The sequence below is a fragment of the Oncorhynchus clarkii genome, unplaced genomic scaffold (assembly GCF_045791955.1).
Source record: "Oncorhynchus clarkii lewisi isolate Uvic-CL-2024 unplaced genomic scaffold, UVic_Ocla_1.0 unplaced_contig_6467_pilon_pilon, whole genome shotgun sequence".
NCBI lineage: Eukaryota > Metazoa > Chordata > Actinopteri > Salmoniformes > Salmonidae > Oncorhynchus > Oncorhynchus clarkii.
The window spans coordinates 45,001-72,826 of record NW_027258248.1 but is presented as its reverse complement, the minus strand read 5'-3'; the positions used below and the strand labels follow the sequence as shown (position 1 = coordinate 72,826).

Here is a 27,826-nt window from a genome sequence, read left to right as displayed (position 1 = left end):
TATACAGTATTTTTCCCAGCTTGATTTTGGTCAAATAAATATAGTTTTGAGCCAAACAGGAGTCAAATATTCAATCTTCTGACCTGTTATCAGACACGTTATCCATTGCGCCACTGGCCGCACAGCCAAGCTGAAGTCAGGACACACCTAGGCCAGTGTACACAGTCATAGCTTCTGTCACCGACAAGGTTCCTTGGGATTTCTGTTACAGATGCAAATCTTAATTTGATCCTCCTGTTGTTGCATGAATTTTACTGCAGAGCAAGAAATGCAGCCATGAAGTGTATTCAACGTTTAAAATGCCTTGTATAATTTGAATCTACATAACATGTCACATTTCCTGTTGCTGAGGGAATATTGTTGTGTTGTGTGAAACTGCTGCCAGTTAAAAAGCAGTATCTGTTGTTACACAAGTGCATCCCAAACGACAAGATATTCTTTCCCATACCGGGAGTTGAACCCGGGCCACCTGGGTGAAAACCAGGAATCCTAACCGCTAGACCATATGGGAAGACACATACTTAAAATACACATCACAGACAAATCTTTAAATGTTGACATTATGCCTGTTGGATTAAAAGCTACATCTTTTTTTCTCTGAGATGTTGGGGAATGTCCAGATGAAATCAGTCTAAAATGAGTTTGAAGTGAGAACAGCCAGAAGCACTGAAAAGTATTAAGTATCAATCCCAGCTTGATTTCAATCAATTCAATTAAGTATCGAGCCAGCCAGGAGTCGAACCTAGAATCTTCTGATCCGTAGTCAGACACATTATCCATTGCGCCACTGGCCCCACGTCTAAGCTGAAGTCAGGTCACAGCTAGACCAGTGTACACAGTCATTGCGTCTGTCAACAACAAGGTTCCTTGGTTTTCTGTTTCAGATGCATATCTTAATTTGATCCTCCTGTTGTTGCATGAATTTTACTGCAGAGCAAGAAATGCAAACTTGAAGTGTATTCAATGTTTAAAAAGTCTTGTAAATTATGAATCTACAAAACATGTCACATTTGCTGTTGCTGTGGGAATATTGTTGTGTTGTGTGATTCTGCTGCCAGTTAAAATGTGGTATCTGTTCTTACACAAGTGCATCCCAAATGACAAGATGTTCTTTCCCATACTGGGAGTTCAACCCGGGCGAAAACCAGGAATCCTAAACGCCAGACCATATGGGAAGACAGTTACTTAAAAAAAACATCACAGACAAATCCATAAACGTTGAAATTATGCTTGTTGTATTACAAGCTCCATCTTTTTCTCAAAGATGTTGGAGAAAAGTCCCATATAAAATCAGTCTAAAATGTGTTTGAATCGAGAACTGCCAGACACAATGAAAAGTATACAGTATTTTTCCCAGCTTGATTTTGGTCAAATAAATATAGTTTTGAGCCAAACAGGAGTCAAATATTCAATCTTCTGACCTGTTATCAGACACGTTATCCATTGCGCCACTGGCCGCACAGCCAAGCTGAAGTCAGGACACACCTAGGCCAGTGTACACAGTCATAGCTTCTGTCACCGACAAGGTTCCTTGGGATTTCTGTTACAGATGCAAATCTTAATTTGATCCTCCTGTTGTTGCATGAATTTTACTGCAGAGCAAGAAATGCAGCCATGAAGTGTATTCAACGTTTAAAAAGCCTTGTATAATTTGAATCTACATAACATGTCACATTTCCTGTTGCTGAGGGAATATTGTTGTGTTGTGTGAAACTGCTGCCAGTTAAAAAGCAGTATCTGTTGTTACACAAGTGCATCCCAAACTACAAGATATTCTTTCCCATACCGGGAGTTGAACCCGGGCCACCTGGGTGAAAACCAGGAATCCTAACCGCTAGACCATATGGGAAGACACATACGTCAAATACACATCACAGACAAATCTTTAAATGTTGACATTATGCCTGTTGGATTAAAAGCTACATCTTTTTTTCTCTGAGATGTTGGGGAATGTCCAGATGAAATCAGTCCAAAATGAGTTTGAAGTGAGAACAGCCAGAAGCACACAGTATTAATCACGGCTTGATTTCAATTAAATTAAGTATCGAGCCAGCCAGGAACCGAACCTAGAATCTTCTGATACGTAGTCAGACACGTTATCCATTGCGCCACTGGCCCCACGTCTAAGCCGAAGTCAGGTCACAGCTAGACCAGTGTACACAGTCATTGCGTCTGTCAACAACAAGGTTCCTTGGTTTTCTGTTTCAGATGCATATCTTAATTTGATCCTCCTGTTGTTGCATGAATTTTACTGCAGAGCAAGAAATGCAAACTTGAAGTGTATTCAATGTTTAAAAAGTCTTGTAAATTATGAATCTACAAAACATGTCACATTTGCTGTTGCTGAGGGAATATTGTTGTGTTGTGTGATTCTGCTGCCAGTTAAAATGTGGTATCTGTTCTTACACAAGTGCATCCCAAATGACAAGATGTTCTTTCCCATACTGGGAGTTCAACCCGGGCGAAAACCAGGAATCCTAAACGCCAGACCATATGGGAAGACAGTTACTTAAAAAAAACATCACAGACAAATCCATAAACGTTGAAATGATGCTTGTTGTAATTACAAGCTCCATCTTTTTTCTCAGAGATGTTGGAGAAAAGTCCCATATGAAATCAGTCTAAAATATGTTTGAATCGAGAACTGCCAGACACAATGAAAAGTATACAGTATTTTTCCCAGCTTGATTTTGGTCAAATAAATATAGTTTTGAGCAAACAGTAGTCAAATATTCAATCTTCTGACCTGTTATCAGACACGTTATCCATTGCGCCACTGGCCGCACAGCCAAGCTCAAGTCAGGACACACCTAGGCCAGTGTACACAGTCATAGCTTCTGTCACCGACAAGGTTCCTTGGGATTTCTGTTACAGATGCAAATCTTAATTTGATCCTCCTGTTGTTGCATGAATTTTACTGCAGAGCAAGAAATGCAAACTTGAAGTGTATTCAATGTTTAAAAAGTCTTGTAAATTATGAATCTACAAAACATGTCACATTTGCTGTTGCTGAGGGAATATTGTTGTGTTGTGTGAAACTGCTGCCAGTTAAAATGCAGTATCTGTTGTTACACAAGTTCATCCCAAACGACAATATATTCTTTCCCATACCGGGAGTTGAACCCAGGCCACCTGGGTGAAAACCAGGAATCCTAACCGCTAGACCATATGGGAAGACACATACTTAAAATACACATCACAGACAAATTTTTAAATGTTGACATTATGCCTGTTGGATTAAAAGCTACATCTTTTTTTCTCTGAGATGTTGGGGAATGTCCAGATGAAATCAGTCCAAAATGAGTTTGAAGTGAGAACAGCCAGAAGCACTGAAAAGAATACAGTATCAATCCCGGCTTGATTTCAATCAATTAAATATCGAGCCAGCCAGGACTCGAACCTAGAATCTTCTGATCTGTAGTCAGACACGTTATCCATTGCACCACTGGCCCCACATCTAAGCTGAAGTCAGGTCACAGCTAGACCAGTGTACACAGTCATTGTGTCTGTCAACAACAAGGTTCCTTGGTTTTCTGTTTCAGATGCATATCTTAATTTGATCCTCCTGTTGTTGCATGAATTTTACTGCAGAGCAAGAAATGCAAACTTGAAGTGTATTCAATGTTTAAAAAGTCTTGTAAATTATGAATCTACAAAACATGTCACATTTGCTGTTGCTGAGGGAATATTGTTGTGTTGTGTGATTCTGCTGCCAGTTAAAATGTGGTATCTGTTCTTACACAAGTGCATCCCAAATGACAAGATGTTCTTTCCCATACTGGGAGTTCAACCCGGGCGAAAACCAGGAATCCTAAAAGCCAGACCATATGGGAAGACAGTTACTTTAAAAAAACATCACAGACAAATCCATAAACGTTGAAATGATGCTTGTTGTAATTACAAGCTCCATCTTTTTCTCAGAGATGTTGGAGAAAAGTCCCATATAAAATCAGTCTAAAATGTGTTTGAATCGAGAACTGCCAGACACAATGAAAAGTATACAGTATTTTTCCCAGCTTGATTTTGGTCAAGTAAATCTAGTTTTGAGCCAAACAAGAGTCAAATATTCAATCTTCTGACCTGTTATCAGACACGTTATCCATTGCGCCACTGTCCGCACAGCCAAGCTGAAGTCAGGACACACCTAGGCCAGTGTACACAGTCATAGCTTCTGTCACAGACAAGGTTCCTTGGGATTTCTGTTACAGATGCAAATCTTAATTTGATCCTCCTGTTGTTGCATGAATTTTACTGCAGAGCAAGAAATGCAGCCATGAAGTGTATTCAACGTTTAAAAAGCCTTGTATAATTTGAATCTACATAACATGTCACATTTCCTGTTGCTGAGGGAATATTGTTGTGTTGTGTGCAATTGCTGACAGTTAAAATGCAGTATCTGTTGTTACACAAGTGCATCCCAAAAGACAAGATATTCTTTCCCATACCGAGAGTTGAACCCGGGCCACCTGGGTGAAAACCAGGAATCCTAACCGCTAGACCATATGGGAAGACACATACTTAAGAATACAGTATCAATCCCGGCTTGATTTCAATCAATTAAATATCGAGCCAGCCAGGAGTCAATCCTAGAATCTTCTGATCCGTAGTCAGACACGTTATCCATTGCGCCACTGGCCCCACATCTAAGCTGAAGTCAGGTCACAGCTAGACCAGTGTACACAGTCATTGTGTCTGTCAACAACAAGGTTCCTTGGTTTTCTGTTTCAGATGCATATCTTAATTTGATCCTCCTGTTGTTGCATGAATTTTACTGCAGAGCAAGAAATGCAAACTTGAAGTGTATTCAATGTTTAAAAAGTCTTGTAAATTATGAATCTACAAAACATGTCACATTTGCTGTTGCTGAGGGAATATTGTTGTGTTGTGTGATTCTGCTGCCAGTTAAAATGTGGTATCTGTTCTTACACAAGTGCATCCCAAATGACAAGATGTTCTTTCCCATACTGGGAGTTCAACCCGGGCGAAAACCAGGAATCCTAAAAGCCAGACCATATGGGAAGACAGTTACTTTAAAAAAACATCACAGACAAATCCATAAACGTTGAAATGATGCTTGTTGTAATTACAAGCTCCATCTTTTTCTCAGAGATGTTGGAGAAAAGTCCCATATAAAATCAGTCTAAAATGTGTTTGAATCGAGAACTGCCAGACACAATGAAAAGTATACAGTATTTTTCCCAGCTTGATTTTGGTCAAATAAATATAGTTTTGAGCCAAACAGTAGTCAAATATTCAATCTTCTGACCTGTTATCAGACACGTTATCCATTGCGCCACTGGCCGCACAGCCAAGCTCAAGTCAGGACACACCTAGGCCAGTGTACACAGTCATAGCTTCTGTCACCGACAAGGTTCCTTGGGATTTCTGTTACAGATGCAAATCTTAATTTGATCCTCCTGTTGTTGCATGAATTTTACTGCAGAGCAAGAAATGCAGCCATGAAGTGTATTCAACGTTTAAAAAGCCTTGTATAATTTGAATCTACATAACATGTCACATTTCCTGTTGCTGAGGGAATATTGTTGTGTTGTGTGAAACTGCTGCCAGTTAAAATGCAGTATCTGTTGTTACACAAGTGCATCCCAAACGACAAGATATTCTTTCCCATACCGGGAGTTGAACCCAGGCCACCTGGGTGAAAACCAGGAATCCTAACCGCTAGACCATATGGGAAGACACATACTTAAAACACACATCAGTCCAAAATGAGTCCAAAATGAGTCCAAAATGAGCTTGAAGTGAGAACAGCAAGAAGCACTGAAAAGAATACAGTATCAATCCCGGCTTGATTTCAATCAATTAAATTAAGTATCGAGCCAGCCAGGAGTCGAACCTAGAATCTTCTGATCCGTAGTCAGACACGTTATCCATTGCGCCACTGGCCCCACGTCTAAGCTGAAGTCAGGTCACAGCTAGACCAGTGTACACAGTCATTGCGTCTGTCAACAACAAGGTTCCTTGGTTTTCTGTTTCAGATGCATATCTTAATTTGATCCTCCTGTTGTTGCATGAATTTTACTGCAGAGCAAGAAATGCAAACTTGAAGTGTATTCAATGTTTAAAAAGTCTTGTAAATTATGAATCTACAAAACATGTCACATTTGCTGTTGCTGAGGGAATATTGTTGTGTTGTGTGATTCTGCTGCCAGTAAAAATGTGGTATCTGTTCTTACACAAGTGCTTCCCAAATGACAAGATGTTCTTTACCATACTGGGAGTTCAACCCGGGCGAAAACCAGGAATCCTAAACGCCAGACCATATGGGAAGACAGTTACTTTAAAAAAACATCACAGACAAATCCATAAACGTTGAAATTATGCTTGTTGTAATTACAATATCCATCTTTTTTCTCAGAGATGTTGGAGAAAAGTTCCATGTAAAATCAGTCTAAAATGTGTTTGAATCGAGAACTGCCAGACACAATGAAAAGTATACAGTATATTTCCCAGCTTGATTTTGGTCAAATAAATCTAGTTTTGAGCCAAACAGGAGTCAACTATTCAATCTTCTGACCTGTTATCAGACACGTTATCCATTGCGCCACTGGCCGCACAGCAAAGCTGAAGTCAGGACACACCTAGGCCAGTGTACACAGTCATAGCTTCTGTCACAGACAAGGTTCCTTGGAATTTCTGTTAAAAATGCAAATCTTAATTTGATCCTCCTGTTTTTGCATGAATTTTACTGCAGAGCAAGAAATGCAGCCATGAAGTGTATTCAACGTTTAAAATGCCTTGTATAATTTGAATCTACATAAAATGTCACATTTCCTGTTGCTGAGGGAATATTGTTGTGTTGTTCGAAACTGCTGCCAGTTAAAATGCAGTATCTGTCGTTACACAAGTGCATCCCAAACGACAAGATATTCTTTCCCATACCGGGAGTTGAACCCGGGCCACCTGGGTGAAAACCAGGAATCCTAACCGATAGACCATATAGGAAGACACATACTTAAAAAACACATCACAGACAAATCTTTAAATGTTGACATTATGCCTGTTGGATTAAAAGCTACATTTTGTTTTCTCTGAGATGTTGGGGAATGTCCAGATGAAATCAGTCTAAAATGAGTTTGAAGTGAGAACAGCCAGAAGCACTGAAAAGTATAGAGTATCAATCCCGGCTTGATTTCAATCAATTAAACTAAGTATCGAGCCAGCCAGGAGTCGAACCTAGAATCTTCTGAACCGTAGTCAGACACGTTAGCCATTGCGCCACTGGCCCCACGTCTAAGCTGAAGTCAGGTCTAAGCTAGACCAGTGTACACAGTCATTGCGTCTGTCAACAACAAGGTTCCTTGGTTTTCTGTTTCAGATGCATATCTTAATTTGATCCTCCTGTTGTTGCATGAATTTTACTGCAGAGCAAGAAATGTAAACTTGAAGTGTATTCAATGTTTAAAAAGTCTTGTAAATTATGAATCTACAAAACATGTCACATTCGCTGTTGCTGAAGGAATATTGTTGTGTTGTGTGATTCTGCTGCCAGTTAAAATGTGGTATCTGTTCTTACACAAGTGCATCCCAAATGACAAGATGTTCTTTCCCATACTGGGAGTTCAACCCGGGCGAAAACCAGGAATCCTAAAAGCCAGACCATATGGGAAGACAGTTACTTTAAAAAAACATCACAGACAAATCCATAAACGTTGAAATGATGCTTGTTGTAATTACAAGCTCCATCTTTTTTCTCAGAGATGTTGGAGAAAAGTCCCATATAAAATCAGTCTAAAATGTGTTTGAATCGAGAACTGCCAGACACAATGAAAAGTATACAGTATTTTTCCCAGCTTGATTTTGGTCAAATAAATATAGTTTTGAGCCAAACAGGAGTCAAATATTCAATCTTCTGACCTGTTATCAGACACGTTATCCATTGCGCCACTGGCCGCACAGCCAAGCTGAAGTCAGGACACACCTAGGCCAGTGTTCACAGTCATAGCTTCTGTCACCGACAAGGTTCCTTGGGATTTCTGTTACAGATGCAAATCTTAATTTGATCCTCCTGTTGTTGCATGAATTTTACTGCAGAGCAAGAAATGCAGCCATGAAGTGTATTCAACGTTTAAAAAGCCTTGTATAATTTGAATCTACATAACATGTCACATTTCCTGTTGCTGAGGGAATATTGTTGTGTTGTGTGAAACTGCTGCCAGTTAAAAAGCAGTATCTGTTGTTACACAAGTGCATCCCAAACGACAAGATATTCTTTCCCATACCGGGAGTTGAACCCGGGCCACCTGGGTGAAAACCAGGAATCCTAACCGCTAGACCATATGGGAAGACACATACTTAAAATACACATCACAGACAAATCTTTAAATGTTGACATTATGCCTGTTGGATTAAAAGCTACATCTTTTTTTCTCTGAGATGTTGGGGAATGTCCAGATGAAATCAGTCTAAAATGAGTTTGAAGTAAGAACAGCCAGAAGCACTGAAAAGTATTAAGTATCAATCCCGGCTTGATTTCAATCAATTAAATTAAGTATCGAGCCAGCCAGGAGTCGAACCTAGAATCTTCTGATCCGTAGTCAGACACGTTATCCATTGCGCCACTGGCCCCACGTCTAAGCTGAAGTCAGGTCACAGCTAGACCAGTGTACACAGTCATTGCGTCTGTCAACAACAAGGTTCCTTGGTTTTCTGTTTCAGATGCATATCTTAATTTGATCCTCCTGTTGTTGCATGAATTTTACTGCAGAGCAAGAAATGCAAACTTGAAGTGTATTCAATGTTTAAAAAGTCTTGTAAATTATGAATCTACAAAACATGTCACATTTGCTGTTCCTGTGGGAATATTGTTGTGTTGTGTGATTCTGCTGCCAGTTAAAATGTGGTATCTGTTCTTACACAAGTGCATCCCAAATGACAAGATGTTCTTTCCCATACTGGGAGTTCAACCCGGGCGAAAACCAGGAATCCTAAACGCCAGACCATATGGGAAGACAGTTACTTTAAAAAAACATCACAGACAAATCCATAAACGTTGAAATTATGCTTGTTGTAATTACAATATCCATCTTTTTTCTCAGAGATGTTGGAGAAAAGTTCCATGTAAAATCAGTCTAAAATGTGTTTGAATCGAGAACTGCCAGACACAATGAAAAGTATACAGTATTTTTCCCAGCTTGATTTTGGTCAAATAAATCTAGTTTTGAGCCAAACAGGAGTCAACTATTCAATCTTCTGACCTGTTATCAGACACGTTATCCATTGCGCCACTGGCCGCACAGCAAAGCTGAAGTCAGGACACACCTAGGCCAGTGTACACAGTCATAGCTTCTGTCACAGACAAGGTTCCTTGGGATTTCTGTTAAAAATGCAAATCTTAATTTGATCCTCCTGTTTTTGCATGAATTTTAATGCAGAGCAAGAAATGCAGCCATGAAGTGTATTCAACGTTTAAAATGCCTTGTATAATTTGAATCTACAAAACATGTCACATTTGCTGTTGCTGAGGGAATATTGTTGTGTTGTGTGATTCTGCTGCCAGTTAAAATGTGGTATCTGTTCTTACACAAGTGCATCCCAAACGACAAGATATTCTTTCCCATACCGGGAGTTGAACCAGGGCCACCTGGGTGAAAACAAGGAATCCTAACCGATAGACCATATAGGAAGACACATACTTAAAAAACACATCACAGACAAATCTTTAAATGTTGACATTATGCCTGTTGGATTAAAAGCTACATTTTGTTTTCTCTGAGATGTTGGGGAATGTCCAGATGAAATCAGTCTAAAATGAGTTTGAAGTGAGAACAGCCAGAAGCACTGAAAAGTATAGAGTATCAATCCCGGCTTGATTTCAATCAATTAAACTAAGTATCGAGCCAGCCAGGAGTCGAACTTAGAATCTTCTGAACCGTAGTCAGACACGTTAGCCATTGCGCCACTGGCCCCATGTCTAAGCTGAAGTCAGGTCTAAGCTAGACCAGTGTACACAGTCATTGCGTCTGTCAACAACAAGGTTCCTTGGTTTTCTGTTTCAGATGCATATCTTAATTTGATCCTCCTGTTGTTGCATGAATTTTACTGCAGAGCAAGAAATGCAAACTTGAAGTGTATTCAATGTTTAAAAAGTCTTGTAAATTATGAATCTACAAAACATGTCACATTCGCTGTTGCTGAAGGAATATTGTTGTGTTGTGTGATTCTGCTGCCAGTTAAAATGTGGTATCTGTTCTTACACAAGTGCATCCCAAATGACAAGATGTTCTTTCCCATACTGGGAGTTCAACCTGGGCGAAAACCAGGAATCCTAAAAGCCAGACCATATGGGAAGACAGTTACTTTAAAAAAACATCACAGACAAATCCATAAACGTTGAAATGATGCTTGTTGTAATTACAAGCTCCATCTTTTTTCTCAGAGATGTTGGAGAAAAGTCCCATATAAAATCAGTCTAAAATGTGTTTGAATCGAGAACTGCCAGACACAATGAAAAGTATACAGTATTTTTCCCAGCTTGATTTTGGTCAAATAAATATAGTTTTGAGCCAAACAGGAGTCAAATATTCAATCTTCTGACCTGTTATCAGACACGTTATCCATTGCGCCACTGGCCGCACAGCCAAGCTGAAGTCAGGACACACCTAGGCCAGTGTTCACAGTCATAGCTTCTGTCACCGACAAGGTTCCTTGGGATTTCTGTTACAGATGCAAATCTTAATTTGATCCTCCTGTTGTTGCATGAATTTTACTGCAGAGCAAGAAATGCAGCCATGAAGTGTATTCAACGTTTAAAAAGCCTTGTATAATTTGAATCTACATAACATGTCACATTTCCTGTTGCTGAGGGAGTATTGTTGTGTTGTGTGAAACTGCTACCAGTTAAAATGCAGCATTTGTTGTTACACAAGTGCATCCAGAACGACAAGATCTTCTTTCCCATACCGGGAGTTGAACCCGGGCCACCTGGGTGAAAACCAGGAATCCTAACCGATAGACCATATAGGAAGACAGATACTTAAAAAACACATCACAGACAAATCTTTAAATGTTGACATTATGCCTGTTGGATTAAAAGCTACATTTTGTTTTCTCTGAGATGTTGGGGAATGTCCAGATGAAATCAGTCTAAAATGAGTTTGAAGTGAGAACAGCCAGAAGCACTGAAAAGTATAGAGTATCAATCCCGGCTTGATTTCAATCAATTAAACTAAGTATCGAGCCAGCCAGGAGTCGAACCTAGAATCTTCTGAACCGTAGTCAGACATGTTAGCCATTGCGCCACTGGCCCCACGTCTAAGCTGAAGTCAGGTCTAAGCTAGACCAGTGTACACAGTCATTGTGTCTGTCAACAACAAGGTTCCTTGGTTTTCTGTTTCAGATGCATATCTTAATTTGATCCTCCTGTTGTTGCATGAATTTTACTGCAGAGCAAGAAATGCAAACTTGAAGTGTATTCAATGTTTAAAAAGTCTTGTAAATTATGAATCTACAAAACATGTAACATTCGCTGTTGCTGAAGGAATATTGTTGTGTTGTGTGATTCTGCTGCCAGTTAAAATGTGGTATCTGTTCTTACACAAGTGCATCCCAAATGACAAGATGTTCTTTCCCATACTGGGAGTTCAACCCGGGCGAAAACCAGGAATCCTAAAAGCCAGACCATATGGGAAGACAGTTACTTTAAAAAAACATCACAGACAAATCCATAAACGTTGAAATGATGCTTGTTGTAATTACAAGCTCCATCTTTTTTCTCAGAGATATTGGAGAAAAGTCCCATATAAAATCAGTCTAAAATGTGTTTGAATCGAGAACTGCCAGAAACAATGAAAAGTATACAGTATTTTTCCCAGCTTGATTTTGGTCAAATAAATATAGTTTTGAGCCAAACAGGAGTCAAATATTCAATCTTCTGACCTGTTATCAGACACGTTATCCATTGCGCCACTGGCCGCACAGCCAAGCTGAAGTCAGGACACACCTAGGCCAGTGTTCACAGTCATAGCTTCTGTCACCGACAAGGTTCCTTGGGATTTCTGTTACAGATGCAAATCTTAATTTGATCCTCCTGTTGTTGCATGAATTTTACTGCAGAGCAAGAAATGCAGCCATGAAGTGTATTCAACGTTTAAAAAGCCTTGTATAATTTGAATCTACATAACATGTCATATTTCCTGTTGCTGAGGAAATATTGTTGTGTTGTGTGAAACTGCTGCCAGTTAAAAAGCAGTATCTGTTGTTACACAAGTGCATCCCAAACAACAAGATATTCTTTCCCATACCGGGAGTTGAACCCGGGCCACCTGGGTGAAAACCAGGAATCCTAACCGCTAGACCATATGGGAAGACACATACTTAAAATACACATCACAGACAAATCTTTAAATGTTGACATTATGCCTGTTGGATTAAAAGCTACATCTTTTTTTCTCTGAGATGTTGGGGAATGTCCAGATGAAATCAGTCTAAAATGAGTTTGAAGTAAGAACAGCCAGAAGCACTGAAAAGTATTAAGTATCAATCCCGGCTTGATTTCAATCAATTAAATTAAGTATCGAGCCAGCCAGGAGTCGAACCTAGAATCTTCTGATCTGTAGTCAGACACATTATCCATTGCGCCACTGGCCCCACGTCTAAGCTGAAGTCAGGTCACAGCTAGACCAGTGTACACAGTCATTGCGTCTGTCAACAACAAGGTTCCTTGGTATTCTGTTTCAGATGCATATCTTAATTTGATACTCCTGTTGTTGCATGAATTTTACTGCAGAGCAAGAAATGCAAACTTGAAGTGTATTCAATGTTTAAAAAGTCTTGTAAATTATGAATCTACAAAACATGTCACATTTGCTGTTGCTGAGGGAATATTGTTGTGTTGTGTGAAACTGCTGCCAGTTAAAATGCAGTATCTGTTGTTACACAAGTGCATCCCAAATGACAAGATGTTCTTTCCCATACTGGGAGTTCAACCCGGGCGAAAACCAGGAATCCTAAAAGCCAGACCATATGGGAAGACAGTTACTTTAAAAAAACATCACAGACAAATCCATAAACGTTGAAATGATGCTTGTTGTAATTACAAGCTCCATCTTTTTTCTCAGCGATGTTGGAGAAAAGTCCCATATAAAATCAGTCTAAATTGTGTTTGAATCGAGAACTGCAAGACACAATCAAAAGTATACAGTATTTTTTCCAGCTTGATTTTGGTCAAATAAATCTAGTTTTGAGCCAAAAAGGAGTCAAGTATTCAATCTTCTGACCTGTTATCAGACACGTTATCCATTGCGCCACTGGCCGCACAGCCAAGCTGAAGTCAGGACACACCTAGGCCAGTGTACACAGTCATAGCTTCTGTCACCGACAAGGTTCCTTGGGATTTCTGTTACAGATGCAAATCTTAATTTGATCCTCCTGTTGTTGCATGAATTTTACTGCAGAGCAAGAAATGCAGCCATGAAGTGAATTCAACGTTTAAAATGCCTTGTATAATTTGAATCTACATAACATGTCACATTTCCTGTTGCTGAGGGAATATTGTTGTGTTGTGTGAAACTGCTGCCAGTTAAAAAGCAGTATCTGTTGTTACACAAGTGCATCCCAAACGACAAGATATTCTTTCCCATACCGGGAGTTGAACCCGGGCCACCTGGGTGAAAACCAGGAATCCTAACCGCTAGACCATATGGGAAGACACATACTTAAAATACACATCACAGACAAATCTTTAAATGTTGACATTATGCCTGTTGGATTAAAAGCTACATCTTTTTTTTCTCTGAGATGTTGGGGAATGTCCAGATGAAATCAGTCTAAAATGAGTTTGAAGTGAGAACAGCCAGAAGCACTGAAAAGTATTAAGAATCAATCCTGGCTTGATTTCAATCAATTCAATTAAGTATCGAGCCAGCCAGGAGTCGAACCTAGAATCTTCTGATCTGTAGTCAGACACATTATCCATTGCGCCACTGGCCCCACGTCTAAGCTGAAGTCAGGTCACAGCTAGACCAGTGTACACAGTCATTGCGTCTGTCAACAACAAGGTTCCTTGGTATTCTGTTTCAGATGCATATCTTAATTTGATACTCCTGTTGTTGCATGAATTTTACTGCAGAGCAAGAAATGCAAACTTGAAGTGTATTCAATGTTTAAAAAGTCTTGTAAATTATGAATCTACAAAACATGTCACATTTGCTGTTGCTGAGGGCATATTGTTGTGTTGTGTGATTCTGCTGCCAGTTAAAATGTGGTATCTGTTCTTACACAAGTGCATCCCAAATGACAAGATGTTCTTTCCCATACTGGGAGTTCAACCCGGGTGAAAACCAGGAATCCTAAACGCCAGACCATATGGGAAGACAGTTACTTTAAAAAAACATCACAGACAAATCCATAAACGTTGAAATGATGCTTGTTGTAATTACAAGCTCCATCTTTTTTCTCAGAGATGTTGGAGAAAAGTCCCATATAAAATCAGTCTAAATTGTGTTTGAATCGAGAACTGCAAGACACAATCAAAAGTATACAGTATTTTTTCCAGCTTGATTTTGGTCAAATAAATCTAGTTTTGAGCCAAAAAGGAGTCAAATATTCAATCTTCTGACCTGTTATCAGACACGTTATCCATTGCGCCACTGGCCGCACAGCCAAGCTGAAGTCAGGACACACCTAGGCCAGTGTACACAGTCATAGCTTCTGTCACCGACAAGGTTCCTTGGGATTTCTGTTACAGATGCAAATCTTAATTTGATCCTCCTGTTGTTGCATGAATTTTACTGCAGAGCAAGAAATGCAGCCATGAAGTGTATTCAACGTTCAAAAAGCCTTGTATAATTTGAATCTACATAACATGTCACATTTCCTGTTGCTGAGGGAATATTGTTGTGTTGTGTGAAACTGCTGCCAGTTAAAATGCAGTATCTGTTGTTACACAAGTGCATCCCAAACAATAAGATATTCTTTCCCATACCGGGAGTTGAACCCAGGACACCTGGGTGAAAACCAGGAATCCTAACCGCTAGACCATATGGAAAGACACATACTTAAAATACACATCACAGACAAATCTTTAAATGTCGACATTATGCCTGTTGGATTAAAAGCTACATCTTTTTTTCTCTGAGATGTTGGAGAATGTCCAGATGAAATCAGTCTAAAATGAGTTTGAAGTGAGAACAGCCAGAAGCACTGAAAAGTATACAGTATCAATCCCAGCTTGATTTCAATCAATTACATTAAGTTCGAGCCAGCCAGGAGTCGAACCTAGAATCTTCTGATCCGTAGTCAGACACGTTATCCATTGCGCCACTGGCCCCACATCTAGGCTGAAGTCAGGTCACAGCTAGACCAGTGTACACAGTCATTGCGTCTGTCAACAACAAGGTTCCTTGGTTTTCTGTTTCAGATGCATATCTTAATTTGATCCTCCTGTTGTTGCATGAATTTTACTGCAGAGCAAGAAATGCAAACTTGAAGTGTATTCAATGTTTAAAAAGTCTTGTAAATTATGAATCTACAAAACATGTCACATTTGCTGTTGCTGAGGGAATATTGTTGTGTTGTGTGATTCTGCTGCCAGTTAAAATGTGGTATCTGTTCTTACACAAGTGCATCCCAAATGACAAGATGTTCTTTCCCATACTGGGAGTTCAACCCGGGCGAAAACCAGGAATCCTAAACGCCAGACCATATGGGAAGACAGTTACTTAAAAAAAACATCACAGACAAATCCATAAACGTTGAAATTATGCTTGTTGTAATTACAAGCTCCATCTTTTTTCTCAGAGATGTTGGAGAAAAGTCCCATATAAAATCAGTCTAAAATGTGTTTGAATCGAGAACTGCCAGACACAATGAAAAGTATACAGTATTTTTCCCAGCTTGATTTTGGTCAAATAAATATAGTTTTGAGCCAAACAGTAGTCAAATATTCAATCTTCTGACCTGTTATCAGACACGTTATCCATTGCGCCACTGGCCGCACAGCCAAGCTCAAGTCAGGACACACCTAGGCCAGTGTACACAGTCATAGCTTCTGTCACCGACAAGGTTCCTTGGGATTTCTGTTACAGATGCAAATCTTAATTTGATCCTCCTGTTGTTGCATGAATTTTACTGCAGAGCAAGAAATGCAAACTTGAAGTGTATTCAATGTTTAAAAAGTCTTGTAAATTATGAATCTACAAAACATGTCACATTTGCTGTTGCTGAGGGAATATTGTTGTGTTGTGCGAAACTGCTGCCAGTTAAAATGCAGTATCTGTTGTTACACAAGTGCATCCCAAACTACAAGATATTCTTTCCCATACCGGGAGTTGAACCCGGGCCACCTGGGTGAAAACCAGGAATCCTAACCGCTAGACCATATGGGAAGACACATAATTAAAATACACATCACAGACAAATCTTTAAATGTTGACATTATGCCTGTTGGATTAAAAGCTACATCTTTTTTTCTCTGAGATGTTGGGGAATGTCCAGATGGAATCAGTCCAAAATGAGTTTGAAGTGAGAACAGCCAGAAGCACTGAAAAGAATACAGTATCAATCCCGGCTTGATTTCAATCAATTAAATTAAGTATCGAGCCAGCCAGGAGTCGAACCTAGAATCTTCTGATCCGTAGTCAGACACGTTATCCATTGCGCCACTGGCCCCACGTCTAAGCTGAAGTCAGGTCACAGCTAGACCAGTGTACACAGTCATTGCGTCTGTCAACAACAAGGTTCCTTGGTTTTCTGTTTCAGATGCATATCTTAATTTGATCCTCCTGTTGTTGCATGAATTTTACTGCAGAGCAAGAAATGCAAACTTGAAGTGTATTCAATGTTTAAAAATTCTTGTAAATTATGAATCTACAAAACATGTCACATTTGTTGTTGCTGAGGGAATATTGTTGTGTTGTGTGATTCTGCTGCCAGTTAAAATGTTGTATCTGTTCTTACACAAGTGCTTCCCAAATGACAAGATGTTCTTTCCATACTGGGAGTTCAACCCGGGCGAAAACCAGGAATCCTAAACGCCAGACCTTATGGGAAGACAGTTACTTTAAAAAAACAACACAGACAAATCCATAAACGTTGAAATTATGCTTGTTGTAATTACAAGATCCATTTTTTTTCTCAGAGATGTTGGAGAAAAGTCCCATGTAAAATCAGTCTAAAATGTGTTTGAATCGAGAACTGCCAGACACAATGAAAAGTATACAGTATTTTCCCCAGCTTGATTTTGGTCAAATAAATCTAGTTTTGAGCCAAACAGGAGTCAAATATTCAATCTTCTGACCTGTTATCAGACACGTTATCCATTGCGCCACTGGCCGCACAGCAAAGCTGAAGTCAGGACACACCTCGGCCAGTGTACACAGTCATAGCTTCTGTCACAGACAAGGTTCCTTGGGATTTCTGTTAAAAATGCAAATCTTAATTTGATCCTCCTGTTTTTGCATGAATTTTACTGCAGAGCAAGAAATGCAGCCATGAAGTGTATTCAACGTTTAAAATGCCTTGTATAATTTTAATCTACATAAAATGTCACATTTCCTGTTGCTGAGGGAATATTGTTGTGTTGTGCGAAACTGCTGCCAGTTAAAATGCAGTATCTGATGTTACACAAGTGCATCCCAAACTGCAAGATATTCTTTCCCATACCGGGAGTTGAACCCGGGCCACCTGGGTGAAAACCAGGAATCCTAACCGCTAGACCATATGGGAAGACACATACTTAAAATACACATCACAGACAAATCTTTAAATGTTGACATTATGCCTGTTGGATTAAAAGCTACATCTTTTTTTCTCTGAGATGTTGGGGAATGTCCAGATGGAATCAGTCCAAAATGAGTTTGAAGTGAGAACAGCCAGAAGCACTGAAAAGAATACAGTATCAATCCCGGCTTGATTTCAATCAATTAAATATCGAGCCAGCCAGGAGTCGAACCTAGAATCTTCTGATCTGTAGTCAGACACGTTATCCATTGCGCCACTGGCCCCACATCTAAGCTGAAGTCAGGTCACAGCTAGACCAGTGTACACAGTCATTGTGTCTGTCAACAACAAGGTTCCTTGGTTTTCTGTTTCAGATGCATATCTTAATTTGATCCTCCTGTTGTTGCATGAATTTTACTGCAGAGCAAGAAATGCAAACTTGAAGTGTATTCAATGTTTAAAAAGTCTTGTAAATTATGAATCTACAAAACATGTCACATTTGCTGTTGCTGAGGGAATATTGTTGTGTTGTGTGATTCTGCTGCCAGTTAAAATGTGGTATCTGTTCTTACACAAGTGCATCCCAAATGACAAGATGTTCTTTCCCATACTGGGAGTTCAACCCGGGCGAAAACCAGGAATCCTAAAAGCCAGACCATATGGGAAGACAGTTACTTTAAAAAAACATCACAGACAAATCCATAAACGTTGAAATTATGCTTGTTGTAATTACAAGCTCCATCTTTTTCTCAGAGATGTTGGAGAAAAGTCCCATATAAAATCAGTCTAAAATGTGTTTGAATCGAGAACTGCCAGACACAATGAAAAGTATACAGTATTTTTCCCAGCTTGATTTTGGTCAAGTAAATCTAGTTTTGAGCCAAACAGGAGTCAAATATTCAATCTTCTGACCTGTTATCAGACACGTTATCCATTGCGCCACTGTCCGCACAGCCAAGCTGAAGTCAGGACACACCTAGGCCAGTGTACACAGTCATAGCTTCTGTCACAGACAAGGTTCCTTGGGATTTCTGTTACAGATGCAAATCTTAATTTGATCCTCCTGTTGTTGCATGAATTTTACTGCAGAGCAAGAAATGCAGCCATGAAGTGTATTCAACGTTTAAAAAGCCTTGTATAATTTGAATCTACATAACATGTCACATTTCCTGTTGCTGAGGGAATATTGTTGTGTTGTGTGAAATTGCTGACAGTTAAAATGCAGTATCTGTTGTTACACAAGTGCATCCCAAAAGACAAGATATTCTTTTCCATACCGGGAGTTGAACCCGGGCCACCTGGGTGAAAACCAGGAATCCTAACCGCTAGACCATATGGGAAGACACATACTTAAGAATACAGTATCAATCCCGGCTTGATTTCAATCAATTAAATATCGAGCCAGCCAGGAGTCGAACCTAGAATATTCTAATCCGTAGTCAGACACGTTATCCATTGCGCCACTGGCCCCACATCTAAGCTGCAGTCAGGTCACAGCTAGACCAGTGTACACAGTCATTGTGTCTGTCAACAACAAGGTTCCTTGGTTTTCTGTTTCAGATGCATATCTTAATTTGATCCTCCTGTTGTTGCATGAATTTTACTGCAGAGCAAGAAATGCAAACTTGAAGTGTATTCAATGTTTAAAAAGTCTTGTAAATTATGAATCTACAAAACATGTCACATTTGCTGTTGCTGAGGGAATATTGTTGTGTTGTGTGATTCTGCTGCCAGTTAAAATGTGGTATCTGTTCTTACACAAGTGCATCCCAAATGACAAGATGTTCTTTCCCATACTGGGAGTTCAACCCGGGCGAAAACCAGGAATCCTAAAAGCCAGACCATATGGGAAGACAGTTACTTTAAAAAAACATCACAGACAAATCCATAAACGTTTAAATGATGCTTGTTGTAATTACAAGCTCCATCTTTTTCTCAGAGATGTTGGAGAAAAGTCCCATATAAAATCAGTCTAAAATGTGTTTGAATCGAGAACTGCCAGACACAATGAAAAGTATACAGTATTTTTCCCAGCTTGATTTTGGTCAAGTAAATCTAGTTTTGAGCCAAACAGGAGTCAAATATTCAATCTTCTGACCTGTTATCAGACACGTTATCCATTGCGCCACTGTCCGCACAGCCAAGCTGAAGTCAGGACACACCTAGGCCAGTGTACACAGTCATAGCTTCTGTCACAGACAAGGTTCCTTGGGATTTCTGTTACAGATGCAAATCTTAATTTGATCCTCCTGTTGTTGCATGAATTTTACTGCAGAGCAAGAAATGCAGCCATGAAGTGTATTCAACGTTTAAAAAGCCTTGTATAATTTGAATCTACATAACATGTCACATTTCCTGTTGCTGAGGGAATATTGTTGTGTTGTGTGAAACTGCTGCCAGTTAAAATGCAATATCTGTTGTTACACAAGTGCATCCCAAACGACAAGATATTCTTTCCCATACCGGGAGTTGAACCCAGGCCACCTGGGTGAAAACCAGGAATCCTAACCGCTAGACCATATGGGAAGACACATACTTAAAACACACATCACAGACTAATCTTTAAATGTTGATATTATGCCTGTTGGATTAAAAGCTACATCTTTTTTTTCTCTGAGATGTTGGGGAATGTCCAGATGAAATCAGTCTAAAATGAGTTTGAACTGAGAACAGCCAGAAGCACTGAAAAGTATACAGTATCAATCCCGGCTTGATTTCAATCAATTAAATTAAGTATCGAGCCAGCCAGGAGTCGAACCTAGAATCTTCTGATCTGTAGTCGGACACGTTATCCATTGGGCCACTGGCCCCACGTCTAAGCTGAAGTCAGGTCATAGCTAGACCAGTGTACACAGTCATTGCGTCTGTCAACATCAAGGTTCCTTGGTTTTCTGATTCAGATGCATATCTTAATTTGATCCTCCTGTTGTTGCATGAATTTTACTGCAGAGCAAGAAATGCAAACTTGAAGTGTATTCAATGTTTAAAAAGTCTTGTAAATTATGAATCTACAAAACATGTCACATTTGCTGTTGCTGAGGGAATATTGTTGTGTTGTGTGATTCTGCTGCCAGTTAAAATGTGGTATCTGTTCTTACACAAGTGCATCCCAAATGACAAGATGTTCTTTCCCATACTGGGAGTTCAACCCGGGCGAAAACCAGGAATCCTAAACGCCAGACCATATGGGAAGACAGTTACTTAAAAAAAACATCACAGACAAATCCATAAACGTTGAAATTATGCTTGTTGTAATTACAAGATCCATCTTTTTTCTCAGAGATGTTGGAGAAAAGTCCCACGTAAAATCAGTCTAAAATGTGTTTGAATCGAGAACTGCCAGACACAATGAAAAGTATACAGTATTTTTCCCAGCTTGATTTTGGTCAAATAAATCTAGTTTTGAGCCAAACAGTAGTCAAATATTCAATCTTCTGACCTGTTATCAGACACGTTATCCATTGCGCCACTGGCCGCACAGCCAAGCTGAAGTCAGGACACACCTAGGCCAGTGTACACAGTCATAGCTTCTGTCACAGACAAGGTTCCTTGGGATTTCTGTTAAAAATGCAAATCTTAATTTGATCCTCCTGTTTTTGCATGAATTTTACTGCAGAGCAAGAAATGCAGCCATGAAGTGTATTCAACGTTTAAAATGCCTTGTATAATTTTAATCTACATAAAATGTCACATTTCCTGTTGCTGAGGGAATATTGTTGTGTTGTGTGAAACTGCTGCCAGTTAAAATGCAGTATCTGTTGTTACACAAGTGCATCCCAAACAACAAGATATTCTTTCCCATACCGGGAGTTGAACCCGGGCCACCTGGGTGAAAACCAGGAATCCTAACCGCTAGACCATATGGGAAGACACATACTTAAAATACACATCACAGACAAATCTTTAAATGTTGACATTATGCCTGTTGGATTAAAAGCTACATCTTTTTTTCTCTGAGATGTTGGGGAATGTCCAGATGAAATCAGTCTAAAATGAGTATGAAGTGAGAACAGCCAGAAGCACTGAAAAGTATACAGTATCAATCCCAGCTTGATTTCAATCAATTATATTAAATTCGAGCCAGCCAGGAGTCGAACCTAGAATCTTCTGATCTGTAGTCAGACACGTTATCCATTGCGCCACTGGCCCCACGTCTAAGCTGAAGTCAGGTCACAGCTAGACCAGTGTACACAGTCATTGCGTCTGTCAACAACAAGGTTCCTTGGTTTTCTGTTTCAGATGCATATCTTAATTTGATCCTCCTGTTGTTGCATGAATTTTACTGCAGAGCAAGAAATGCAAACTTGAAGTGTATTCAATGTTTAAAAAGTCTTGTAAATTATGAATCTACAAAACATGTCACATTTGCTGTTGCTGAGGGAATATTGTTGTGTTGTGTGATTCTGCTGCCAGTTAAAATGTGGTATCTGTTCTTACACAAGTGCATCCCAAATGACAAGATGTTCTTTCCCATACTGGGAGTTCAACCCGGGTGAAAACCAGGAATCCTAACCGCTAGACCATATGGAAAGACACATACTTAAAATACACATCACAGACAAATCTTTAAATGTTGACATTATGCCTGTTGGATTAAAAGCTACATCTTTTTTTCTCTGAGATGTTGGGGAATGTCCAGATGAAATCAGTCTAAAATGAGTTTGAAGTGAGAACAGCCAGAAGCACTGAAAAGTATACAGTATCAATCCCAGCTTGATTTCAATCAATTATATTAAGTTCGAGCCAGCCAGGAGTCGAACCTAGAATCTTCTGATCCGTAGTCAGACACGTTATCCATTGCGCCACTGGCCCCACGTCTAAGCTGAAGTCAGGTCACAGCTAGACCAGTGTACACAGTCATTGCGTCTGTCAACAACAAGGTTCCTTGGTTTTCTGTTTCAGATGCATATCTAAATTTGATCCTCCTGTTGTTGCATGAATTTTACTGCAGAGCAAGAAATGCAAACTTGAAGTGTATTCAATGTTTAAAAAGTCTTGTAAATTATGAATCTACAAAACATGTCACATTTGCTGTTGCTGAGGGAATATTGTTGTGTTGTGCGAAACTGCTGCCAGTTAAAATGCAGTATCTGTTGTTACACAAGTGCATCCCAAACGACAAGATATTCATTCCCATACCGGGAGTTGAAACCTGGCCACCTGGGTGAAAACCAGGAATCCTAACCGCTAGACCATATGGGAAGACACATACTTAAAATACACATCACAGAAAAATCTTTAAATGTTGACATTATGCCTGTTGGATTAAAAGCTACATCTTTTTTTCTCTGAGATGTTGGGGAATGTCCATATGGAATCAGTCCAAAATGAGTTTGAAGTGAGAACAGCCAGAAGCACTGAAAAGAATACAGTATCAATCCCGGCTTGATTTCAATCAATTAAATTAAGTATCGAGCCAGCCAGGAGTCGAACCTAGAATCTTCTGATCCGTAGTCAGAAACGTTATCCATTGCGCCACTGGCCCCACGTCTAAGCTGAAGTCAGGTCACAGCTAGACCAGTGTACACAGTCATTGCGTCTGTCAACAACAAGGTTCCTTGGTTTTCTGTTTCAGATGCATATCTAAATTTGATCCTCCTGTTGTTGCATGAATTTTACTGCAGAGCAAGAAATGCAAACTTGAAGTGTATTCAATGTTTAAAAAGTCTTGTAAATTATGAATCTACAAAACATGTCACATTTGCTGTTGCTGAGGGAATATTGTTGTGTTGTGCGAAACTGCTGCCAGTTAAAATGCAGTATCTGTTCTTACACAAGTGCATCCCAAACGACAAGATATTCATTCCCATACCGGGAGTTGAAACCTGGCCACCTGGGTGAAAACCAGGAATCCTAACCGCTAGACCATATGGGAAGACACATACTTAAAATACACATCACAGACAAATCTTTAAATGTTGACATTATGCCTGTTGGATTAAAAGCTACATCTTTTTTTCTCTGAGATGTTGGGGAATGTCCAGATGGAATCAGTCCAAAATGAGTTTGAAGTGAGAACAGCCAAAAGCACTGAAAAGAATACAGTATCAATCCCGGCTTGATTTCAATCAATTAAATTAAGTATCGAGCCAGCCAGGAGTCGAACCTAGAATCTTCTGATCCGTAGTCAGACACGTTATCCATTGCGCCACTGGCCCCACGTCTAAGCTGAAGTCAGGTCACAGCTAGACCAGTGTACACAGTCATTGCGTCTGTCAACAACAAGGTTCCTTGGTTTTCTGTTTCAGATGCATATCTTAATTTGATCCTCCTGTTGTTGCATGAATTTTACTGCAGAGCAAGAAATGCAAACTTGAAGTGTATTCAATGTTTAAAAAGTCTTGTAAATTATGAATCTACAAAACATGTCACATTTGCTGTTGCTGAGGGAATATTGTTGTGTTGTGTGATTCTGCTGCCAGTTAAAATGTGGTATCTGTTCTTACACAAGTGCATCCCAAATGACAAGATGTTCTTTCCCATACTGGGAGTTCAACCCGGGTGAAAACCAGGAATCCTAACCGCTAGACCATATGGAAAGACACATACTTAAAATACACATCACAGACAAATCTTTAAATGTTGACATTATGCCTGTTGGATTAAAAGCTACATCTTTTTTTCTCTGAGATGTTGGGGAATGTCCAGATGAAATCAGTCTAAAATGAGTTTGAAGTGAGAACAGCCAGAAGCACTGAAAAGTATACAGTATCAATCCCAGCTTGATTTCAATCAATTATATTAAGTTCGAGCCAGCCAGGAGTCGAACCTAGAATCTTCTGATCCGTAGTCAGACACGTTATCCATTGCGCCACTGGCCCCACGTCTAAGCTGAAGTCAGGTCACAGCTAGACCAGTGTACACAGTCATTGCGTCTGTCAACAACAAGGTTCCTTGGTTTTCTGTTTCAGATGCATATCTAAATTTGATCCTCCTGTTGTTGCATGAATTTTACTGCAGAGCAAGAAATGCAGCCATGAAGTGTATTCAACGTTTAAAAAGCCTTGTATAATTTGAATCTACATAACATGTCACATTTCCTGTTGCTGAGGGAATATTGTTGTGTTGTGTGAAACTGCTGCCAGTTAAAATGCAGTATCTGTTGTTACACAAGTGCATCCCAAACAATAAGATATTCTTTCCCATACCGGGAGTTGAACCCGGGACACCTGGGTGAAAACCAGGAATCCTAACCGCTAGACCACATATGTCAGAGTCAAGGCCCGCGGGCCACATCCGGCCCGCAAGAAGGTTTTTTACGGCCCCTGGGATGATCTTGATTTATTATTATTATTATTATTAGAACATTATTAGAACATTTCCCACAATGCAAAGGTGACGCACCGAGCAGTAGGCTGCTTCATTTCAATATTTATTTTACTGCAGAGCAAGAAATGCAAACTTGAAGTGTATTCAATGTTTAAAAAGTCTTGTAAATTATGAATCTACAAAACATGTCACATTTGCTGTTGCTGAGGGAATATTGTTGTGTTGTGCGAAACTGCTGCCAGTTAAAATGCAGTATCTGTTGTTACACAAGTGCATCCCAAACGACAAGATATTCATTCCCATACCGGGAGTTGAAACCTGGCCACCTGGGTGAAAACCAGGAATCCTAACCGCTAGACCATATGGGAAGACACATACTTAAAATACACATCACAGACAAATCTTTAAATGTTGACATTATGCCTGTTGGATTAAAAGCTACATCTTTTTTTCTCTGAGATGTTGGGGAATGTCCAGATGGAATCAGTCCAAAATGAGTTTGAAGTGAGAACAGCCAAAAGCACTGAAAAGAATACAGTATCAATCCCGGCTTGATTTCAATCAATTAAATTAAGTATCGAGCCAGCCAGGAGTCGAACCTAGAATCTTCTGATCCGTAGTCAGACACGTTATCCATTGCGCCACTGGCCCCACGTCTAAGCTGAAGTCAGGTCACAGCTAGACCAGTGTACACAGTCATTGCGTCTGTCAACAACAAGGTTCCTTGGTTTTCTGTTTCAGATAAATATCTTAATTTGATCCTCCTGTTGTTGCATGAATTTTACTGCAGAGCAAGAAATGCAAACTTGAAGTGTAGTCAATGTTTAAAAATTCTTGTAAATTATGAATCTACAAAACATGTCACATTTGTTGTTGCTGAGGGAATATTGTTGTGTTGTGTGATTCTGCTGCCAGTTAAAATGTTGTAACTGTTCTTACACAAGTGCTTCCCAAATGACAAGATGTTCTTTCCCATACTGGGAGTTCAACCCGGGCGAAAACCAGGAATCCTAAACGCCAGACCATATGGGAAGACAGTTACTTTAAAAAAACATCACAGACAAATCCATAAACGTTGAAATTATGCTTGTAGTAATTACAAGATCCATTTTTTTTCTCAGAGATGTTGGAGAAAAGTCCCATGTAAAATCAGTCTAAAATGTGTTTGAATCGAGAACTGCCAGACACAATGAAAAGTATACAGTATTTTCCCCAGCTTGATTTTGGTCAAATAAATCTAGTTTTGAGCCAAACAGGAGTCAAATATTCAATCTTCTGACCTGTTATCAGACACGTTATCCATTGCGCCACTGGCCGCACAGCAAAGCTGAAGTCAGGACACACCTAGGCCAGTGTACACAGTCATAGCTTCTGTCACCGACAAGGTTCCTTGGGATTTCTGTTACAGATGCAAATCTTAATTTGATCCTCCTGTTGTTGCATGAATTTTACTGCAGAGCAAGAAATGCAGCCATGAAGTGTATTCAACGTTTAAAAAGCCATGTATAATTTGAATCTACATAACATGTCACATTTCCTGTTGCTGAGGGAATATTGTTGTGTTGTGTGAAACTGCTGCCAGTTAAAATGCAGTATCTGTTGTTACACAAGTGCATCCCAAACAACAAGATATTCTTTCACATACCGGGTGTTGAACCCGGGCCACCTGGGTGAAAACCAGGAATCCTAACCGCTAGACCATATGGGAAGACACATACTTAAAATACACATCACAGACAAATCTTTAAATGTTGACATTATGCCTGTTGGATTAAAAGCTACATCTTTTTTTCTCTGAGATGTTGGGGAATGTCCAGATGAAATCAGTCTAAAATGAGTTTGAAGTGAGAACAGCCAGAAGCACTGAAAAGTATACAGTATCAATCCCAGCTTGATTTCAATCAATTATATTAAGTTCGAGCCAGCCAGGAGTCGAACCTAGAATCTTCTGATCCGTAGTCAGACACGTTATCCATTGCGCCACTGGCCCCACGTCTAAGCTGAAGTCAGGTCACAGCTAGACCAGTGTACACAGTCATTGCGTCTGTCAACAACAAGGTTCCTTGGTTTTCTGTTTCAGATGCATATCTTAATTTGATCCTCCTGTTGTTGCATGAATTTTACTGCACAGCAAGAAATGCAAACTTGAAGTGTATTCAATGTTTAAAAAGTCTTGTAAATTATGAATCTACAAAACATGTCACATTTGCTGTTGCTGAGGGAATATTGTTGTGTTGTGTGATTCTGCTGCCAGTTAAAATGTGGTATCTGTTCTTACACAAGTGCATCCCAAATGACAAGATGTTCTTTCCCATACTGGGAGTTCAACCCGGGCGAAAACCAGGAATCCTAAACGCCAGACCATATGGGAAGACAGTTACTTAAAAAAAACATCACAGACAAATCCATAAACGTTGAAATTATGCTTGTTGTAATTACAAGCTCCATCTTTTTTCTCAGAGATGTTGGAGAAAAGTCCCATATAAAATCAGTCTAAAATGTGTTTGAATCGAGAACTGCCAGACACAATGAAAAGTATACAGTATTTTTCCCAGCTTGATTTTGGTCAAATAAATCTAGTTTTGAGCCAAACAGGAGTCAAATATTCAATCTTCTGACCTGTTATCAGACACGTCATCCATTGCGCCACTGGCCGCACAGCCAAGCTGAAGTCAGGACACACCTAGGCCAGTGTACACAGTCATAGCTTCTGTCACCGACAAGGTTCCTTGGGATTTCTGTTACAGATGCAAATCTTAATTTGATCCTCCTGTTGTTGCATGAATTTTACTGCAGAGCAAGAAATGCAAACTTGAAGTGTATTCAATGTTTAAAAAGTCTTGTAAATTATGAATCTACAAAACATGTCACATTTGCTGTT

The 27,826-nt window shown here is 39.6% G+C and overlaps 37 non-coding genes across 37 annotated transcripts; all 37 read right to left on the bottom strand.

Moving 5' to 3' along the window:
• Positions 1 to 439: 439 nt before the first annotated feature.
• On the bottom strand, positions 440 to 511 carry trnae-uuc (transfer RNA glutamic acid (anticodon UUC)). Its single transcript has one exon. It is a non-coding gene; the product is annotated as a tRNA-Glu (tRNA).
• Positions 512 to 721: 210 nt separating this feature from the next.
• trnar-acg (transfer RNA arginine (anticodon ACG)) lies at positions 722 to 794 on the bottom strand. The gene has a single exon. It is a non-coding gene; the product is annotated as a tRNA-Arg (tRNA).
• A 983-nt stretch (positions 795 to 1,777) lies between these two features.
• trnae-uuc (transfer RNA glutamic acid (anticodon UUC)) lies at positions 1,778 to 1,849 on the bottom strand. Its single transcript has one exon. It is a non-coding gene; the product is annotated as a tRNA-Glu (tRNA).
• Positions 1,850 to 3,102: 1,253 nt separating this feature from the next.
• Positions 3,103 to 3,174, bottom strand: trnae-uuc (transfer RNA glutamic acid (anticodon UUC)). The gene has a single exon. It is a non-coding gene; the product is annotated as a tRNA-Glu (tRNA).
• A 205-nt stretch (positions 3,175 to 3,379) lies between these two features.
• Positions 3,380 to 3,452, bottom strand: trnac-aca (transfer RNA cysteine (anticodon ACA)). Its single transcript has one exon. It is a non-coding gene; the product is annotated as a tRNA-Cys (tRNA).
• A 984-nt stretch (positions 3,453 to 4,436) lies between these two features.
• trnae-uuc (transfer RNA glutamic acid (anticodon UUC)) lies at positions 4,437 to 4,508 on the bottom strand. The gene has a single exon. It is a non-coding gene; the product is annotated as a tRNA-Glu (tRNA).
• A 1,114-nt stretch (positions 4,509 to 5,622) lies between these two features.
• Positions 5,623 to 5,694, bottom strand: trnae-uuc (transfer RNA glutamic acid (anticodon UUC)). Its single transcript has one exon. It is a non-coding gene; the product is annotated as a tRNA-Glu (tRNA).
• Positions 5,695 to 5,833: 139 nt separating this feature from the next.
• On the bottom strand, positions 5,834 to 5,906 carry trnar-acg (transfer RNA arginine (anticodon ACG)). Its single transcript has one exon. It is a non-coding gene; the product is annotated as a tRNA-Arg (tRNA).
• Positions 5,907 to 6,891: 985 nt separating this feature from the next.
• trnae-uuc (transfer RNA glutamic acid (anticodon UUC)) lies at positions 6,892 to 6,963 on the bottom strand. Its single transcript has one exon. It is a non-coding gene; the product is annotated as a tRNA-Glu (tRNA).
• Positions 6,964 to 7,173: 210 nt separating this feature from the next.
• On the bottom strand, positions 7,174 to 7,246 carry trnar-acg (transfer RNA arginine (anticodon ACG)). The gene has a single exon. It is a non-coding gene; the product is annotated as a tRNA-Arg (tRNA).
• Positions 7,247 to 8,231: 985 nt separating this feature from the next.
• Positions 8,232 to 8,303, bottom strand: trnae-uuc (transfer RNA glutamic acid (anticodon UUC)). The gene has a single exon. It is a non-coding gene; the product is annotated as a tRNA-Glu (tRNA).
• A 210-nt stretch (positions 8,304 to 8,513) lies between these two features.
• Positions 8,514 to 8,586, bottom strand: trnar-acg (transfer RNA arginine (anticodon ACG)). Its single transcript has one exon. It is a non-coding gene; the product is annotated as a tRNA-Arg (tRNA).
• Positions 8,587 to 10,911: 2,325 nt separating this feature from the next.
• trnae-uuc (transfer RNA glutamic acid (anticodon UUC)) lies at positions 10,912 to 10,983 on the bottom strand. Its single transcript has one exon. It is a non-coding gene; the product is annotated as a tRNA-Glu (tRNA).
• Positions 10,984 to 12,251: 1,268 nt separating this feature from the next.
• Positions 12,252 to 12,323, bottom strand: trnae-uuc (transfer RNA glutamic acid (anticodon UUC)). Its single transcript has one exon. It is a non-coding gene; the product is annotated as a tRNA-Glu (tRNA).
• Positions 12,324 to 12,533: 210 nt separating this feature from the next.
• Positions 12,534 to 12,606, bottom strand: trnac-aca (transfer RNA cysteine (anticodon ACA)). The gene has a single exon. It is a non-coding gene; the product is annotated as a tRNA-Cys (tRNA).
• Positions 12,607 to 13,591: 985 nt separating this feature from the next.
• Positions 13,592 to 13,663, bottom strand: trnae-uuc (transfer RNA glutamic acid (anticodon UUC)). Its single transcript has one exon. It is a non-coding gene; the product is annotated as a tRNA-Glu (tRNA).
• A 211-nt stretch (positions 13,664 to 13,874) lies between these two features.
• trnac-aca (transfer RNA cysteine (anticodon ACA)) lies at positions 13,875 to 13,947 on the bottom strand. Its single transcript has one exon. It is a non-coding gene; the product is annotated as a tRNA-Cys (tRNA).
• Positions 13,948 to 14,932: 985 nt separating this feature from the next.
• trnae-uuc (transfer RNA glutamic acid (anticodon UUC)) lies at positions 14,933 to 15,004 on the bottom strand. The gene has a single exon. It is a non-coding gene; the product is annotated as a tRNA-Glu (tRNA).
• Positions 15,005 to 15,213: 209 nt separating this feature from the next.
• trnar-acg (transfer RNA arginine (anticodon ACG)) lies at positions 15,214 to 15,286 on the bottom strand. The gene has a single exon. It is a non-coding gene; the product is annotated as a tRNA-Arg (tRNA).
• Positions 15,287 to 16,271: 985 nt separating this feature from the next.
• trnae-uuc (transfer RNA glutamic acid (anticodon UUC)) lies at positions 16,272 to 16,343 on the bottom strand. The gene has a single exon. It is a non-coding gene; the product is annotated as a tRNA-Glu (tRNA).
• Positions 16,344 to 16,553: 210 nt separating this feature from the next.
• Positions 16,554 to 16,626, bottom strand: trnar-acg (transfer RNA arginine (anticodon ACG)). Its single transcript has one exon. It is a non-coding gene; the product is annotated as a tRNA-Arg (tRNA).
• Positions 16,627 to 17,610: 984 nt separating this feature from the next.
• trnae-uuc (transfer RNA glutamic acid (anticodon UUC)) lies at positions 17,611 to 17,682 on the bottom strand. The gene has a single exon. It is a non-coding gene; the product is annotated as a tRNA-Glu (tRNA).
• A 205-nt stretch (positions 17,683 to 17,887) lies between these two features.
• trnac-aca (transfer RNA cysteine (anticodon ACA)) lies at positions 17,888 to 17,960 on the bottom strand. The gene has a single exon. It is a non-coding gene; the product is annotated as a tRNA-Cys (tRNA).
• A 984-nt stretch (positions 17,961 to 18,944) lies between these two features.
• Positions 18,945 to 19,016, bottom strand: trnae-uuc (transfer RNA glutamic acid (anticodon UUC)). Its single transcript has one exon. It is a non-coding gene; the product is annotated as a tRNA-Glu (tRNA).
• A 1,114-nt stretch (positions 19,017 to 20,130) lies between these two features.
• On the bottom strand, positions 20,131 to 20,202 carry trnae-uuc (transfer RNA glutamic acid (anticodon UUC)). The gene has a single exon. It is a non-coding gene; the product is annotated as a tRNA-Glu (tRNA).
• Positions 20,203 to 21,471: 1,269 nt separating this feature from the next.
• trnae-uuc (transfer RNA glutamic acid (anticodon UUC)) lies at positions 21,472 to 21,543 on the bottom strand. Its single transcript has one exon. It is a non-coding gene; the product is annotated as a tRNA-Glu (tRNA).
• Positions 21,544 to 21,752: 209 nt separating this feature from the next.
• Positions 21,753 to 21,825, bottom strand: trnac-aca (transfer RNA cysteine (anticodon ACA)). The gene has a single exon. It is a non-coding gene; the product is annotated as a tRNA-Cys (tRNA).
• Positions 21,826 to 22,415: 590 nt separating this feature from the next.
• trnar-acg (transfer RNA arginine (anticodon ACG)) lies at positions 22,416 to 22,488 on the bottom strand. The gene has a single exon. It is a non-coding gene; the product is annotated as a tRNA-Arg (tRNA).
• A 318-nt stretch (positions 22,489 to 22,806) lies between these two features.
• On the bottom strand, positions 22,807 to 22,878 carry trnae-uuc (transfer RNA glutamic acid (anticodon UUC)). Its single transcript has one exon. It is a non-coding gene; the product is annotated as a tRNA-Glu (tRNA).
• Positions 22,879 to 23,088: 210 nt separating this feature from the next.
• trnar-acg (transfer RNA arginine (anticodon ACG)) lies at positions 23,089 to 23,161 on the bottom strand. The gene has a single exon. It is a non-coding gene; the product is annotated as a tRNA-Arg (tRNA).
• A 318-nt stretch (positions 23,162 to 23,479) lies between these two features.
• trnae-uuc (transfer RNA glutamic acid (anticodon UUC)) lies at positions 23,480 to 23,551 on the bottom strand. Its single transcript has one exon. It is a non-coding gene; the product is annotated as a tRNA-Glu (tRNA).
• Positions 23,552 to 23,761: 210 nt separating this feature from the next.
• Positions 23,762 to 23,834, bottom strand: trnar-acg (transfer RNA arginine (anticodon ACG)). Its single transcript has one exon. It is a non-coding gene; the product is annotated as a tRNA-Arg (tRNA).
• A 590-nt stretch (positions 23,835 to 24,424) lies between these two features.
• trnar-acg (transfer RNA arginine (anticodon ACG)) lies at positions 24,425 to 24,497 on the bottom strand. The gene has a single exon. It is a non-coding gene; the product is annotated as a tRNA-Arg (tRNA).
• Positions 24,498 to 25,241: 744 nt separating this feature from the next.
• Positions 25,242 to 25,313, bottom strand: trnae-uuc (transfer RNA glutamic acid (anticodon UUC)). The gene has a single exon. It is a non-coding gene; the product is annotated as a tRNA-Glu (tRNA).
• Positions 25,314 to 25,523: 210 nt separating this feature from the next.
• trnar-acg (transfer RNA arginine (anticodon ACG)) lies at positions 25,524 to 25,596 on the bottom strand. The gene has a single exon. It is a non-coding gene; the product is annotated as a tRNA-Arg (tRNA).
• Positions 25,597 to 26,581: 985 nt separating this feature from the next.
• Positions 26,582 to 26,653, bottom strand: trnae-uuc (transfer RNA glutamic acid (anticodon UUC)). The gene has a single exon. It is a non-coding gene; the product is annotated as a tRNA-Glu (tRNA).
• A 209-nt stretch (positions 26,654 to 26,862) lies between these two features.
• trnar-acg (transfer RNA arginine (anticodon ACG)) lies at positions 26,863 to 26,935 on the bottom strand. Its single transcript has one exon. It is a non-coding gene; the product is annotated as a tRNA-Arg (tRNA).
• Between the last annotated feature and the right edge of the window lie 891 nt (positions 26,936 to 27,826).